Source organism: Canis lupus, chromosome 25, assembly GCF_048164855.1.
Source record: "Canis lupus baileyi chromosome 25, mCanLup2.hap1, whole genome shotgun sequence".
Taxonomy (NCBI): domain Eukaryota; kingdom Metazoa; phylum Chordata; class Mammalia; order Carnivora; family Canidae; genus Canis; species Canis lupus.
The window spans coordinates 24,501,895-24,518,732 of record NC_132862.1 but is presented as its reverse complement, the minus strand read 5'-3'; the positions used below and the strand labels follow the sequence as shown (position 1 = coordinate 24,518,732).

Genomic DNA, 16,838 nt, shown 5'->3' with positions numbered 1-16,838 from the left:
AAACTAAAAAACTATTGAGATGACTGACTTCAATTTGGAAAGCCATAGAGGAGAAAGAAGACTAAGGTCTTAAGTCATTCTATGGCAGTATTTTTCAAACTTTAAATAGGTAACTTCTAGGGCTATAAAATCTAATTAGTTGCTACCAACATTTAAAAAGTAGGATAGAGGGGATCCCTGGGTGGCTCAGCAGTTTAGCGCCTGCCTTTGGCCCAGGGCTCGATCCTGGGTTCCCGGGATCGAGTCCCACGTCAGGCTCCCGGCATGAAGCCTGCTTCTCCCTCTGCCTGTGTCTCTGCCTCTCTCTCTCTCTCTCTCTGTCTATCATGAATAAATAAATAAAATCTTTTAAAAAAATAAAAAAATAAAAAGTAGGATAGAATAAAAATAAAAGAATATGACAGGAAATATCAGAGTTTATGTCTCATAAGTAAAGGCAAATACTCATAAGTAAGGAAGGGTATGTATTGCTTCATGAAACTTTTGTGTCAGTGTGTGTGTAAATGGTGGGGGTGTAGGGAGGGTATATGTGTGTGTATGAATGTTGGGTTGTGGTATAATATTTACGCTATAGACTTTCTTCTCCCACCCTCACCCAATGCATATATTGACGCCCTAATCACTAGTGTGATGGCATTTGGAAGTGAGGCTTTTGGGAGGTAATATTAGGTCATAAGGGTGAAGCCCTCATGAATGGAATTAGTGCCCTCATATAAAAAGAGAAACAAGAAAAACGATCTCTCCTGGACATGTGCTGATACAATGAGGAGGCAGCTGTGTACAAGCCAGGAAGTGGGGTTTTTACATACACCAAATCTGCTGGTACCTTGATCTTGGACTTCTCTGCCTCCAGAATTGTGAGAGATAAATGTTTGTTGTTCAAGCCACCCAGTCTGTGGTATTTCTTATAATGGTCTGAGCTGATTAAGACAATGCACATCTTATCAGTGGATCACAGTCAAAAATTTTTGAAACCATTGCTCTAGGATATGGCCTATTGAATCATTTGTTGAGTCATCTTCCCCTTGCCCCCTTCTCCAACTTCCCAATCTATCCAAGTCTTTCACATGCTTCCTTTTCTTTATCCCAACTGAGGAAGAACACAGGGATGGCATAGAAAGTCAGGCTGGTTCTTTTAGGATGACTCACTACCTCCACATCAGCCTCATGTTATCCTAGGGTAGCATGGGACAGTGGAAAAGGAATTGGTCTAGAAGTAAAAAAAAAAAAAGAAAAACTAAGTTCTAAACTGGCTTTGTTTATTTCTGCTTCTTGGACCTTAGAAAAGTTCTGTAACCATTGTGACTTTCATCTTCTAGTCCTTAAATCAAGCATTAATCAATATATTGCACACAATTATTAAGCATGTTCTGTGGGTGAGGTACTTTGCTAAGAGCCAGGATTGTGGCAGTGATCATGATAAACATGGCCACTACCCCCAGAGAATTTAAGCCTGTAACTTATTAAGCTTGTTTTGAAAATTAAATTAGATAAGATATACATAGTGGCTTAAAACTTCATTGTTAGATGCCAGATATGACATCCTTGCTTCTTAAAATATAGTGACAATAAACTAGAATTTCTATTTTCATGACCTCAGGAAGTTTAAGCTTCCCAGCATTTCTGAAATGGATCAGTGGGCTTACATTTTCAGATCATATTTGATCCAACTGCCTTTATTTACACTGTTGATCACCTTTTCTGAGCTTTACACTCCTCTTACTGAGTTTAGATTCCATTGTCCATTCTTGGGATTCCTTCTGTCTTTTTCTTGGTGATTTGTTCTTCCTTTTTCCTCCGTTGGCAAAATCCCAACCTTTGGGTATATCTAGATCACTGCACATTTAGCAATGCTCCAGAACGATTTATCATGGCTAAAGAAAGAAATACACTGCCTGGCTGTTGGACTCCCTTTAAATTTATGAGTAAAAATTTCAAAAGGGACTTAGAATTGCCTGATGACAACCTCACTGTATTTCCCTAATCCTTATCCTACTCACCAAAACAAGTTCACACTTGTTGTTTTTTCCCCTCAAACTCCAGCATCCTCTTCCCATTCCTCACTATAAATTGATTACCTTGCTCCTTATCTTACTGAGAAAATATAAGCAATCTGATGTGTTTATTTCCATAATTCCTTATCTACCTGCATATGTTCCTACAGCCCCTGCCTTTCCTCCCATTGCCATGTATGGACAGTAAGGGAAACCTCTCCACTGTGTAGTGGAACCATCTCACTCTCCTAAGGACTCTGCCTTTTCAATTATATGCCCCCTGCCCCAAACAACAGCATAATTTCCCCCATATCCTAAGGATCCTCCCCATTATTATACAAACACACCACTGTATCCTTCATCTTAAAACAAAACCTGAAACTCTGTGAACTCCACATTCTTATCCAACAACCGTACATTTCTCTGCTCTGATTGATGGCAAAACTTGCACCTCTGATTCTCTTATTTCCATTATTATTTCTTCTTTGGCCAATAAGTAGCTTAGAAGGGCATTTTTAATTAGTTCTTAGCTGCTAGGATTTTGATATTAACTTTTTAATTTCATTGTATTGAGGTAAATGGAATTGGTTGAGGCTTGCTATAATTATGGTCTGACACATGGCCAGTCTTTGTAAGCATACCTTTGTGTCTGAAAAGAATGTGCAATTCCAATTTTGGGGTTGAATAATAGTACATATATAATGTCCATTAGATCAAGCTTATTAATTTTACTGCTCAAATCTTACATAACATTACTGATTATTTTTTTATTTGATCTATCAATTTCTAAGAAAGATTTGTTGAAATGTCATACTATGAAGGTAGATTTGAACATTTTTATGTGTAGTTCTGTCAATTTTTGCTTAATTTTGGGGCTATGTTTTTGAATCATCCTGGTATATTAAACATTTTATTGTTATATAACATAAATTTATCCTTAAGAATTATTTAAACTAATATTAATGTACCTACACTACTTTCTTTAATTACTATTTTCCTGTTATATCTTTTTATATCACTTGTCTGTAAACCTTTCTTTGTCCTTACATTTTAAAAAAATTCTAACACTATTTTATTGAAGTGGAATTACATGCAGTAAAATGAGATATGAACTGCATAAGTTTGATGAATTTTAATTTACATACATACCCATATAATTCTACCAAGATCAAGATATAGAACATCTGTACTTCTACCTCTCTGCTTAAGATAACTACTCTTTTCTGACTTTTATCACCACAGTTTTAAGGTAGTCAATTGTCATTTAAGAAAATTTCAAGAAGAAAATAAATAACAAAAATCTCTTAATTATACACTTAATTACCATTCTTGGTGCTCTTTATTTCTTTTTTTTAAGATTTATTTATTTATTTATTCATGATAGACACACACACACACACACACACACAGAGAGAGAAAGGGAGGCAGAGACACAGAAGGAGGGAGAAGCAGGCATGATGTGGGACTCAATCCCGGGACTCCAGGATCACACCCTGGGCGGAAAGCCAGGTGTCAAATCACTGAGCCACCCAGGGATCCCCATGAGCTCTGCTTTTAACTGTGTTGTAACAACTCCCTATTTCCCTATTGGATATTGGACTGGATACAAGATCGCACAGGTGATTATTATAATGGTCTCACATTTAGCAGTCAAGACCAAGTCCTGTTTATTTTTTTAAAAGACTTTTTTTTTTTTTTTTGAGAGAGAAGTTTTAAGTTTTATGTGAAAACTGGTGAAAGGTACAGAGATTCTCCATATACACTTGCCCCCACATATACATAGTCCCATAAACAACATTAGTCACCAGAGTGGTATATTTTTTTCCCTTTTAAATCAAGGATGAACTTACATTGACACATCATCATCAACCAAATTCCATATTTACCTAGGGGTTCAATCTTGGTGTTGTACATTCAGTGGGTTTGAACAAATGTTTAAGACAGATGTCTATCATTATGGTATCATATGGAACATTTTAACTGCTCTAAAAATCCTCTGTGCTCTGCCTAATTCATCTCTCTAAACCCATTAACAACCACTGATATTTTTATTTTATTGTTTTCAAGTTTTGCCTTTTCCAGAAAGTCATATAATTGGAATCGTATAGTATTTAAATTTCTCAGATTAGTCACCCTTATTTTGAAGCATATTTTTGTGATCAAGAATTGTGAAATGATAATTATTTAGCACTTTAGAGATGTTTTATTGTCTTCTGACTTCTTTTTCAGATGAGAAGTCAGTAGAGATGCTTATCATTGTTCTATGATATGTAATGTCATTTTCATTTTTCTCTAGTTGCTTTTAAAATATTCTGTTTTTCTTTCTTAATATTGCCCTGCATTATTCCGTATTTTGATTTATTGTTATCTTCCTTACCTACTAGAACCTAAACTCCACAAGGAAAGGGAATTTGTGTTTTTGCCTACTGTTCCATCTTCCTTGCCTAGAATAGAGTAGTACATAGTGGGTATTCAATTAATATTTCCTGATTAAAAGAAGGAATGAGAGATAGCCTCTGGGTCTCTATTTCCTTTATTCTACACTTGAAAAACTGAGATGAGAAACAGCTCTTATTGATTTTGACCAAAGACTCTTCTATACAGAACATTCATAGAGATAACAGATTTTAACTACCACCTAATCCGCACAAACACATATATTGGGATGGGGAGAGAAGGAAGAACTTTAAGTCACAGAAGTAAGTAATTTAAAAGATAACATCAGAGAATTCTGTTCTTAAGGTCTTAAGAAATTTTTTAAACTCCATAAACGGTTACCACTTTCCCTAGGAAGTTCCTGTCTTATCTACTGATTTCCCTCTTTCCCTCTCCTATCTCTCCATCCATATTCATGTTTTCTTCCCTCCAGTTGCTTATCAACAGGAATTTCACCACTGAAGAAAGTAACATAGTCTTCACCTCCTAACAAATGAAAGTTATTAATGTTTCCTTGTGAGACACACTGGATCCCCTCAACTGCAGGTTAGTACTCATTATAATGCGTTTGCTTATTTAAGTCATAAAAAATTATCTCATTAATTTTGTTTTTCATGAAAATGTCATTTTGTCCCACTCTGCCAAGAATTTTTTTGGGTACAAATAATTTTTCCATTTACTATGGGAATGTGAGTGAGAATGAGAATGAGAAATATCTGTTGTTAATTAATGGAAATGGACTAGGTAATCCTAATCTGGGGGAATAAATTCCTTTGGTTACACTCAGCATTGACTGTTTTCTTATTAGGATAAAAAGAATATTAATCTCTGAATGGATTTCCTCCACACCAAGAGCAGTCATTTTCCTTTGCCAGTTTTAAAACACAACCATCTGTTCTATTTTTTAAAGATTTTATTTATTTATTTATTTATTTATTTATTTATTTATTTATTTATTTTTATTTATTTATTTATTTATGAAACAGAGCATTCATGAGTGGGGGGAGGGGCTAAAGGAGAGGGAGAGAATCTCAAGCAGACTCCCCACTGAGCTCAGAGCCCTTCTCAGTGCTTGACCTTGTGATCCTGAGATCATGACCTGAGCCAAAATCAAGAGTTGGACACTTAACCAACTGAGCCACCCAGGTGCCTCAAAACACAGCCATCTATCCTATAGAATGCAAGTCCCTTGACTGCTTAGTTTATAATGTTAATTTTTATTGTTTTTATTCAATAATTCAAAAGTAAAACTCCTTTTTTCTCCACACTTCTTAAAATATAAATGTGGATGATTATTGTGTATTTGTATTTGGGTATTGGGGTACAAAGCTTCTGAGTGGGGACAGTGGGATCTAAGTGGGCTCCAGATTCTGAAGTAATGACACTTGAGGGTATGTTGCTGTGTTTTTCTTTTATTCCTTCTCCTTTTTGTTCTCGTCCTTTGTCTCTTTCTCCCTTTGTATATTTGGAAACTAAGGGTGAGCACAAAATGTATATTTTAGCTGTGGTTTGTGTCAGGGTAGGTCTTTCTATACAACTGAAAGTCCAAACATTGCCAGATTACTAGGATTTTATTTCTTTTTTTTCCTTAGAATTCTCAGAAACCATCCACATATATATATATATATTTTTTTTTTTTTCACCATGTTTTTCTTGTTCATTCAAATTCTCATTTTCTTCCCAGAGTAGATCTTAACATACGGGTGACCATAACAGGCTTTGCTTTTCCTTCCTTCCTCTTTACATTTTTTTTTTTTTATATATCCAATAGGCCCCCAAAAGAAGGTACACTAAATTTCTGTGTTAATTGCCTTCTGAATAGTGGGATCCTTTGGCACTGACATGGAAATGAGATGATCTGGTTTGAATTCTCCATTCTGCCTCTAATAAGCAGAGTGACCTTGAACAAGTGGCTTAAACTCGTTAAGAATGCTCATACTTATCCCTGTTATCTAATAAGGGTCAATAATATAATGGATGTGAATAAATTTTATAAAATGATTTGGATTGGAAAATCATAACTGATCATGGCAAAGTCACATCAAACCTGCATATACATGTTTTGGGATGTGATCTGACTCTACTTTGTTTAATGCTTACAAAAAAATCTGTTAACATATATTAAGGTTATAGAGGCTAAATATTAACAGAGAATAGAGTGGACCATGCAAGCAAATGGGAGATTTACAATACTGTATCTTTTCCTACAGGATATTTTGAATGCCCAGAGAGCTGTGTAGATTTCACAGACTTTGCTTTTATTCCTTCCATTAATCCAGCATTGAAGTTCCCATGATTTAGCATGAATAAAAATTACTGTATAATGTCATATATACAAAAATATGTATACTCTACTTTATGGATAATTTAAGGGATTTTCAAGGGTAATTTTGACTATGTAATTTTCGCCTTACATACTGAATTTAGAATTTAACTCTACATAAGATTGGACTCCCCATCATCCCTGTGCTCTGAAGGTGGCAAAAAAGAGAACTTTTATATTGCACAGGAAAATTCCTTGAAGAGAGCAAATACATTTTTTAAAACCTAGGCTAGCAGTGGTTTTGTAAGGCTGATACATTCAAGGAATGTAACACATTATTATCACTTACGTTTTTGTTTTCTGAGAATAGAGGTGTAGTTTTAGGACCCCAGAGAGAATCACTTTTGCATAAGTAGTGAATTTCATTATCTAAGACCTGTATTTTAACCACACCTACTAACTATGCTTTCCAGGTTGGCTCTCAGAGTGTAGGTCACAAAAGCTGAAACCATGCCTTCAAAGGCCAAACCAAGTGTTCTCCTATTAGAAACAAAAAGCTCCGTTTTTAATTCTTTCATTTTTTAACAGCCCAGCGGGCTTTCTTTGTTTTGTAAGAGTGGGTAGTTCGCTTTTCTCATGCTTGGAAATTATGCCACCCATTTATGTGTTCTCAAAGCAGGTTTTGAAATGGGTAAGAAAAGACAAGCCATGGCTATTTTGGTAGAAAATTGAGTGTAGTCCGGAGAAGGGGAAGAAAGGATCAAAGCTGTTAAGTAGTTGGATGTGTCCCTTCCTTTGTTGAGCCTTGCTTCTTGGTGACCCCATTTCACTTGAACAAGGAGAAGTCTCACACTAGCCTAATTCATAGGTGACAAGACAAAGCCTCTGCTATCTACTGTTGGGATTCTCACTTTTTACATGTGTGACCTAAAGTGGTGAATTTAGAAAAGTATTTGTTAGTTAATCTTCAGAGAGAGAGGGAGAGAAACAGAGACAGAGACAGAGAAGTAAAGCATATATCTCATAAATGGTACTTTTTTTTATGCCATTGTACCTCTTTACAAGAAAGGTATATGAATCTGTTTCTTGCTTCACTCAATATCATTGAAAATAGTTATTTTTGTTCACAGAGAAAGCAATCTATCAACCATCAGAAAGTTCATTTGAGGGAAAACTGCCCTACATAGAAAAATCATACGCTCCCTGAAGCAGCCCAGAGGGTGGGGTCCGTTTGTTGCCAGTGAGAGTTCCATATTCGGGGGACTTTGAATCCTGCACTCTGGGCTCCTATGGACAGAGATGATCAACCCTGAGGAAGAAAGGTAGCAGCTGTGCTGCCTTGTGACCAATTTTGAGAGCCACAGTTGAACAGTTTGCAAAATTTGGGAAGAAAATGCCCAGAATGAGATCTGAGTATCATAAATGGAAAGGGTTAAGAACAGATAATTTCTAGGTTCCTGCTGTGATCTTTGTCATAGCAAGTCTGAACACATTGGAGTTTTAATTCTCTGCTAGTGAGATAAAAATAAACTGTTTAACCTTTTAAATGCTGGTAATTTGGAGGGGTTTGCCATTTTTAGTTCTTTCAACACATAAGCTTCTGAAAAGCTAGGAGGATAGAAATGGCTAACTAACTAAATTTGGAACCTTAAAAAGGTCAGAGTAAATCTGGTGCTATCCTATCTTTTTTTTCCTTCTACAGAATGCATGTTGCATTCCTTAAAATTGTGAAAAAGATTGTAAAAAGGACAAGTAAAGACAAAACTTGAACTGTGAAATATTGTTGTAGGAGGAGATAAAAAAAGAATAAAATGTCTCAGGCTGATGATTTTTAGTGGATCTTGAAATTGGACTTTCATAATCCATTGTTTCTAGTTTGAGATGGTTGCTGGAATAGACAGTAGGAGTTTCTTAGAATGTTAATATTTTCCCCATTTTTAATAATCAGGGAATCATTTATGTTATAATCTTCCAGGCCTCCTTCTATTTAGAAAAATATTGGGTTTCTCCCCCTGCCCCCACCTTGCCTAGCTAGTGATAATTCCAGAAGATGTCGACTTCTCTACTGGAGTCTTCAGTTGTGAAGAAAATTGCCTATAACAGCATGGGCATTGAAGTGTACCCAGTGCAACATAGAATCACCAAGAAGTGGGAACTGCTTTTTGTGTATACTTGCTTTTATTTGAAGTGTGCAAAAAACATAGATGACATGGTTTCTTTCCTTAAGGATTTATAATCTAATTAAGCAGATTAAAAAAAAAACGCAATGAACTGACTGCAAAATCTTCTCTTGGCAGCATGGATAAGAAGACATTTGTTACAAGAATGCAGGGTAAAGGAAGACTTGCAGTCGGTGATCTGTGCGGGTAGACAGAGGGCATGGATCAGCCCCCCAGCCTTGTGTCTGAGTGCATCCCATCATCCACTCGGTGCACAGATCACTTTCATTTCTTTGAATAGACTCCCTAGTCTCTCCTGCTTTGCTTGTGCTCCTGTTGTCACAGTTGCTTCGAATGCTTTCCCTCACATTCTGCCTGTTGAAACTACTCCTCAGTCATCTCACTCTGCATGTCTACGCTAGAACTGATCTTAATCCAACTTGTGTTGCTGTCACTTGCATATGTGTCTTTCCTTCACACCACACTCTGAGTCTCTTGAAGGTAGGATTGTTCTTTTACTTAGCTTTCTATCTCATCTGCTTATTAGGGGCCCATACATATTTACTGAAATAAATGGAATTGGGTGATCTATGAAGAAAGGGAGTAACATCTCCAAAATGGTTTGAGGGTCGAAGTGAAAAAATCTAGGGGTCTCTTTGTGTCACAATGGGAAAACTGAAGAGGAGATTCTGGATTCAGTGTAAATTCCAGTGCTGAGGGGTACTTAGTGACACCATCCCAAGGGACTGTGCCTGTGGGCCTCAATAAAGAGTCATATTGAGGCTGAGACACACTAGACTTACAAATGATCAGGGCATGTAATTGAACTTTTCTGTGGAAGCTTCCAAGGTTTTAACTTTAAGAAAAATACTTTTCTTGGATTTGTGACTCTGTGATTTGAGAGATAAATGGGATATCATTATCCTGTTTTCCTTACGTCAGCATATTTTTCCTAGTCTATTTTAATGGGATTTTAAATAAAATTACCGAGAGAGACAACAGTCAGCTTCTCTCTCGTGAAACTTGGACTCTGTCCTCTGGAAGCAGTAAACATGGAGGAACAAGGAAAGGACCTAGTTCACAGTGAGTGTTAGATTTAAGTATTAGGTCTTCTTGTTTCCCCAATGAATTCCTTTCCTGTTTTCTCTGCTTTATTCCTTTTCATGTTCAACATGGCTTTTTCATTTGGCATTCATACCCAATGAGGGAATTGAAGGAGCTGCTAAAATATGGTCATTTCTTTTGTAGCTTCTTCCTTGATATCTCTTCATTTTTATTACAAGATGAATGAAATTAAATAACTGAAAACTTGCTTTCTCTGGAAATGGCGATTTCTAATAGTGTAATTCCCTGAGTTTCTTTTCCTTCTATTAAGAAAACCTCTAGCCGTGGGATGTGTGGGTGGCTCAGTCGGTTAAGCATCCAACTCTTGGTTTTGGCTCAGGTCATGATCTCAGGGTCCTGGGATCAAGGCCTCCACTGAGTGTGGAGGCTGCTTGTCCCTCTCCCTCTGTTTCTCCTCCTGTGCTTTCTCTCTCTTTCCCTCTCTCAAATAAATAAATAAATAAATAAATAAATAGATTTTTAAAGAAAGAAAACCTCTAGGCCCTGCTATCACTTGCATCTTCTTCTCTGAGTCTAGGAATTACTCTTTAAAAAACTCTTAGTTGAATAAAAATAAGAGTAGACAAACAGGCTTTTCCTCTGGTAGAGATATTCTCCATGGGATGAGGGACATGTACCTGGCCAGTCTTTCTGTATTGGTTGGTCCACTCTCTTAGCCTGAGCTTCAAGGAAGCTGAGATAATTTTGACTGCCTTTATGTATTTTACCTAATGAGCTGGCAAACTGGTTTCATCTTAGTGGGTTTTCCTTGGACTAACTAAAAAAGGATGATTTAATTACCTTTATTCTTTTTCAAATGAGAGATACACATGCTGATTCTTCCACATGAGTGCTTTTTAATTTTCAACACAGGTCATTCACATTGCTCAGTTTCTTATGCCTTTGGTAAAAATCCACTCGGATTTATCTTTTTTTTTTAAATATACAATCTTTGGCAGTACTGAGTTTTTTCCACATTTGAAATCAAAGTAAGAAAATGCCTTTGGGATTCCTGGCTTCAGAGAAGAACTAGGGCACATTCATACAAGAGCCAACATTTCAGTAATGCTAATGAATTTCTCTTACTAGAAATTATTTTCATGGCAGTAAATATAACTCTCTTACCTTGTTCCAAGGCTGATACCTATTATCAGCTTTGAAGGATTATTATCAAAGAAAAAGATTTATTTTGCAACAAAATTGAGTAGAGATGCAGTTGGGGTGATCAAATGACTCCTGGATTATACTAAGCCATTATCTAACTGTCTCCTATAATTCTCCACAGCATACACCATTGGAAACATTGTTTAACAGAACATTAACTACAATCTTGCTACTGCCAAGTGTTCTAGATGCATCCAGGTAGTCTATAATTAATGCACCTGCAGAGCTACACAAAGGACTTCGTACGCTGTCCATTTCAGTGTAAAGCAGCTGGAATAGCACCTGCACAATTGGTGCAGCTCAGGACAAACACCAAAAGGCCAAGTTCTAACTAGAAAGCTTAATCCTTTTCAGCATGGACTGACTAGCTTGAGATTTCTTTCAAAAGAGTAGTATTTATTCTATGAAAGTAAAAAGTAGGATGTGGTGAGGGTTAAAAGAGGATAGGGAATCTGGTGCCTGAGTATTGGTTGTATTAGTTAGAGAATTAGTAAAGAGGTGAAAGGGGAACTGAGTCAAGGAGATTAGGAAACAGGTAAAGGATACTAGGCCCAAGATGCTGGAGGAGTTTCCAGAAATGATAGTGACTTATTCCAAGCTACATTCAGATGGCTGCACAGAGGAGTTTTCAGTGACTACCAGGGAAATGTAAAACTAAACCAAACCAAACCCAAACCCTTAAAGATCATATTCATTTTACTTTTTATCCCTAGTTCTCAAATTACTAGGTTACATACTTTTTGTGGAAACTTTAAGAGCATTTCATTGGGAAACTCAAGGTAATTTTGTAACTCTGTAGTGTTCTCCATTTATATGATATTGACTATGTGGAGGACCCACATACATTTATCTTGTTTCATCCTCATACCAACCCTGAAAAGTAGGCTCAGAAAGTGTAAATTACTTGCACATTTAAATGCATGGGAGGAGAGTTGCCAACTAAGATGATCCTATCTGACTTCAAAGCCAGTGCTCTCCAACTTCCAACTGTACCATTTTGCCCCTGTTTATTGGGTCCTGATCATATAACCTCTCCTTTCCTCAGTGTGTTGCCACACTCAACCTGCCTCAGGCCTTTGTATCTGCCATTCTCCCTGCATTGAGTGCTTTCCACAGCCCTTCATATGCCTGAGTTTTTGTTCATTCAGATTTCAGCTTAAATGTCTCCTTTCTATACACTGCCTTTCCTAAAACCTGCATTATTGCCTCCCAAAGCTTCCTGTTTTATGGCCTTCATAGCACTTACCACAATCTGAGATTTTCCTCTTTATATGTATGCTAACTTTGCAAGAATGTAAGTTCTCAGAAGACAGAGATTTTCCTTTTCTTGGTCACTACTGCCTAACCCAGGTAGGGCAGAGCTTGCTATGGAGTAAGCACTAAATAATTATACATGGGATTAATAAAGAATAAGCCTAATTCTTGGGAAGTACCTTGACATTCAGAGGAGTGATAACCTATTAATAAAAGAGCTAATTTGCCATCAGAGGTAGGATAACAATTCAAGTTCTAACTTTGGTAATAAATATACAATGGGATGACAGAGAGGGAAGGATGGATGAAAGAGAACAAGATTTACAGTGAGCAAAAATAAATAATAAAAGTAAGTAATATATTTAACAAATGTTTATTGAGTACACACAAGGATAGGATGACTATATGTCTTTTTTAAGGATATTGGTTTCTACATAATTATTTAAAATGTCCCCTTTCAATCTTGAAAGTGTTCTTGCTTAGGTGATAAAGCATATTGTCTTAACTGTGGCTCAGCACTGTACTAGGCAGTGAGGATGCTGCAGTGTACTAGACAGTCCTTGATGTCATGGAGCTTATAAGCCAGTAGAGGAGATATATACATCAAACCAATAATCCACCAAAAGTAAGATCCAAGAGTGAGAAGTGCTCTGCTTTTTAGTTTTCAAAGCACCTTCATGTGCATAATCTCATTTTATCCTCCCATCAATTCCATGACGTAGAATACTTATAATCACTTTTTAAAGGAAGAGGAAACTGTTGCTCAGATGTTAAGTGACTTGGTCAAGGCTAATTAGCAGCAGAGCTAGGACATGAACTCAATCAGGAAAATGCCTGTATTCGAGGGAGACTTTAGACTTTGTTCCAAAGAGTAAAGGAATAAGAAAAATGCTAATTTTTATCTTACTTAATGAGACTTAGAGTCTTTCCAGACATTTTTGGAATTCCTCTCACTGATATCATCTTGAGGCAACTCAGTGCCACCTCTGCAGATTTCTCTAGTAGAAAAAGACAATTATTTTGGAAAGGATTTCCTGTGTACTTATTTTCAGTAGTATTGTTTTTCCTTGTTCAATCTGGTCTGGAATCTCCATCTCTGCAGTTTACTGTATAAACAGCAAATAATTGTAGCTAGGAGCTAAAGTGCTGGTCTCCAAAGATAGGCTTCCAGTGAATCATGCTTCTCACCATTTACTCTCTCCTGTTATCCCCTTCCCTCAAATCTGGGTGGGCTCTGTGACTGGCTTTTGACCAATAGAATGTAGTAGAGGTGATCCTGCAAGCCTAGGTAGAAAGAAACTTTCCAGCTTCTCCTTGGGCCTCTTGGATTGTTCACACAGGAAGAAACCAGCTGCTGCTATGTACAAAAAAAAAAAAAAAAAAAAATCTGATGATCTTAAGACTATGATGCTGTGAGGAAGCCCAAGCTATCCACATTGAGAGACTGTGGATACAGAGAAAGAAAGAAGCACATACAGCCCTTAGCAATTCTAGCCATCCCTGCTGAGGTGCTAAATTTGTGAGTGAAAAGCCATTTTAGATGTCCAGCCTAGTTCTGTGTTCATTTGACTCCAGCCCCAGCTGCCATCTGATTATAACTGCTTGAGAGACCTCAAGTGAGAGCACTCATTGAGTCCAGGACCTGAGAAGAATTAAAATAAATTTTTGATTTTAGCCACTAAATTTTGAAGGCAGCAATAGATACCAGAACAACAGTACAGACTCAAGAGCCAATTGGTTTGGTCCCAATCCTGCCTCAGAGACATGCTGGCTTTGTGATCTTGGGCAGGGCACCTAACACTTTGTGCCTTAGTTTCCTCATTGGTGAAGGCGTGTCGTGATAGCACCTACCCTATGGTTTGTTGCAGGGATCAGTTTAATTTATGATACAAAGAAGCAGAGCTTGACAATAGGAAGCATTCAATAAATGTTAGTTATTATTACTATTAACTGAATGTCTGGATAAGTCTTACTAATCTATTCAGATCTGTTTTTCTTACATGCTTCATTGATGTTGAGGGCAACAACCACATTCGCATGCTTCTGAGTCACTTGGGAACAAAAGCAAGGACTGGATTCTAATATCAAAAACCAATATTAGGAAGAAAATTCCTCTCTGAGGAACTCCTCCTAGGAGATCCCTCATCTTGAAAATATGGAAAATAATCATCCTTACCACACAAGGTTGCTGTGCGTTTAGATGAATTAGTGAATGTAAGAACCTGAAAACAGTACCGGCCTCTGAGTAAGTACTCTGTATATTTTGTCCATTAGTACTATCACTACCTTTTCTCTCATACCTCTCTCCCCAGGAACTGCCTTAGGATTTTCCCACCATTCATTAGAGACCAAATGGCCTTCATAAATGCTCTGGCTACTGATTCTGAGTTTTATATGGACTGCAAAGCGGCTCCTCATGCTGTTTTTAAGTTCCTTGACCTCCGTAAGCTCTTTTTAGTGATGCTCAGAAGCTGGAACAGTTGAGTTTCAGATATAGATTGGAGAGCTTCCTTACGAACTCCAATAAAATAGCTCAGAGTTTGGCTCTCACTTTTAAATACTATGCAGATGGCGCTGAACCCCAGCCAAACTGGCGGCAACTTGATTTCCTCTGGTGAGTGCTGGTGGGGTGTCTACAGGATGGCATTCATTCTCATCTCTTGTCCCCTTTCTCTCTTTCTCTGTCTTTCCCCTCCCCCCACATCTCTACTCCTTACACACACACACACACACACACACGCACACACACCGTATTTTTCCTTTAAGCCTGAGTATTTTTTATAATGACATGGCCAGCAATAATTAATAAAGTCATTGGTTTCCTGCCTGAACTTGTACTTATGTTAGCTATTTCAACGTGTGGAAATTTTCACTTCAGCGCCAGATCAATAGCGTCCCCTTTGTGATTCCCCACTGCCAGGAGAGAAAATGTTCGCAAAAGGAGATCTAAGGAGCTTCCTACCAATTTAGAAGAGACAGAAGAAAGGACACTCTGTGCCAGCTGTGAAAGAAGCTCTTATATGCTGATAGGAATGTTATGAAATATCTGTAAATTTGGAGCTTGTTTTCTTGAGCTGTAAAACCTAACTGCATGGAGTGGATTTTTGAACACTCTTAAAATAAACATAAACTAAGCTTTGATAAAGGGACCCTTTTTGGGGGTTTGATTTACTGTTATAACAGTATAATATTTGTATATGTAAAAATGTCAAAAAGTCCAAGAAAACAGTAATTGAATAAACTAGATATAAATGTGATCTTTTAGTCTTATTCTGTTTGTGAAATTACAGAATATCAAATCTGAAATATAGTTTGAGGGATGATCTAATATGTTTTCTCTCATTTTGTTTGAAAATATTATACATTTTTTAAAATATGGCTTTGGAGTAGCTTCGGTTCTACCACTCCACCTCTTTGTTGCTTAAAATCCCTGAAGCTCAGTTTCCACATCTGTGAAATGAGCATTATAATTTTTACCTTGTTGTGACCTTTAGAAACAAGGAACATAGAGTGCTTAGCATCCCATTTTGCACAATGCAAGTGCTCAGGAAATAGCTCTGTTCATTTTCTCTGGCAAATGGACCAGCCCAGAATTATATTGTGTTGACAGTTTTCTGTGTCTAAGCAAAAATGTTATGATTTAAAATTATTTCTTTAATTTTGAAAAAATAAGTTTTATCAAAGTAACATGAACATTGTAACAAATAGTATAGAGGTGCATACCATTCAAAGCAATAATCACAGCATTTCCAGGCTCATTCTGAAGAGGCAAAGTCAACCATTTTCATTTTAAGATTTCTATTATCATCTTTTATTATCTTTTCTATTTATCATCATCTCTGGATAATATTTCTTTACATTTCTTTATTTCTTATCGACTATATGTCACATCCCCCTGAACACCTTCTGCTAAAGTCACATATTTATATCATTGCATATTGATTTGTCTTCTCCTGTTTCTAATCTCAATATTTTAATAATGCATTACTATATATATATTCTGTTAGCTATATTTATAACTTCAAAAATATAGTAAAACTCCTATGTCTTGTTTCACTAACTTTTTTCTTTAAAGATTTATTTATTTTTGAGAGAGAGAGAGAGAGCAGAATGGGAGAAGCAGCAGTAGAGGGAGAGAAAGAATCCCAAGCAGATCCCTGCCGAGCACAGAGCCTGCCACAGCCTTGATCTCCCAGCCCTGAGATCATGACCTGAGCTGAAATCAAAAGTCAGATGTTTAACTAACTGAGCCACCCAGGTGCCCCTTGTTTCAGTAATTTTTGACAATATTTCCTCATTCTCCAAATGGAAAGATGGGGGTTATTTTGCCTCTAGCTGAGACATCATGCATTCTGTCAACTATACTTTTACTTCTCCATTGTCAGGGTTGTTAACATTTATATTTTATTTGTAAACATAGCCAAGAATTCTGGGCTTTGTCTGTAGTTGATCTAAAATTTGAAA

General features: G+C 36.9%; 1 long non-coding RNA gene across 3 annotated transcripts in view; it reads left to right on the top strand.

The window, feature by feature from the left end:
• LOC140617365 (uncharacterized) overlaps nucleotides 1-15,631 on the top strand; it is a 173,546-nt gene extending 157,915 nt beyond the window's left edge. For all 3 annotated transcript variants that reach the window (XR_012017611.1, XR_012017609.1, XR_012017612.1), the window contains exons 6-9: nucleotides 4,864-4,976; nucleotides 8,991-9,353; nucleotides 14,360-14,619; nucleotides 15,295-15,631. This is a non-coding gene — a long non-coding RNA (uncharacterized lncRNA). The remainder of the gene's footprint in view (nucleotides 1-4,863; nucleotides 4,977-8,990; nucleotides 9,354-14,359; nucleotides 14,620-15,294) is intronic.
• Nucleotides 15,632-16,838: the final 1,207 nt, after the last annotated feature.